Here is an 847-nt window from a genome sequence, read left to right as displayed (position 1 = left end):
CCCCCCTCCCGGCAGAGGATTGACCTCGTCAGAGAGCGCCAGCCGGGCCGCGCGGGGACACAAATAGCAAGGGTTCTGCCCGCACATGTGTCCTGCCTGTACCCTTTCCTCCGCCGAACACCACCCTACCCCGTCAGGAGAGTAAGAGGAAGCAGGGGGGGGGGGTACATCTCGGTGCAGTAAACGCGCTGCAATCGCGGTCCTTGTTCTCCTACTTGTTTGGTCGTGTCGCAGTAGGAGCAGGCACATGGGCCAGACCTACCTACTCCCCGCTGCGTCGACACTCTGCACTGCGTCATAACGGAACAGGTGTCAAAACAAGTCTCCGGCACCGGCGCACAAAGGAGATGACGAATTCATACACTTGTTACAATACAATTTATATTTTTATTATTATTATTATCACCTTGTTCTTTTTAATATGTAAGGGAAGATGAACACACAAACTGAGACTATACTGCAGCTGTAAAGGTTTTTTCAGCACTAAAAAAAACAACACAGGAGTCGGAATGAAAACAGCATTTAAAAAGCTTTCACAATTAAAGCAAATAAAATTTTGGAATGCAAAATCAAAAAATATAATGGAAGCAGGCATGTGAATATTTAAAAAAAAACAAAAAAAAACTGAAGGGCTGAACTTTAAATAATAAGCGGACAGGTCTACTAGTTTTTTACATATCATTGAGATCATGAAGACAATAGCAACATATTTTGGAAATTGCAAACCACAACTTCCTATATAATAAGTTACCTACTCACTGCACTAGGTCTTGCCATTTATCTGACACAAGTTGCTGGAAGAATGTTTCCAATATCAAAGTTGTGAAAAGCAAAATACTAGTTCAGC

This window comes from Frankliniella occidentalis, unplaced genomic scaffold (genome assembly GCF_000697945.3).
Source record: "Frankliniella occidentalis isolate FOCC.00 unplaced genomic scaffold, Focc_3.1 Scaffold166, whole genome shotgun sequence".
NCBI lineage: Eukaryota > Metazoa > Arthropoda > Insecta > Thysanoptera > Thripidae > Frankliniella > Frankliniella occidentalis.
The sequence above is the reverse complement of the archived record's forward strand: the minus strand, read 5'-3'. Positions refer to the sequence as shown.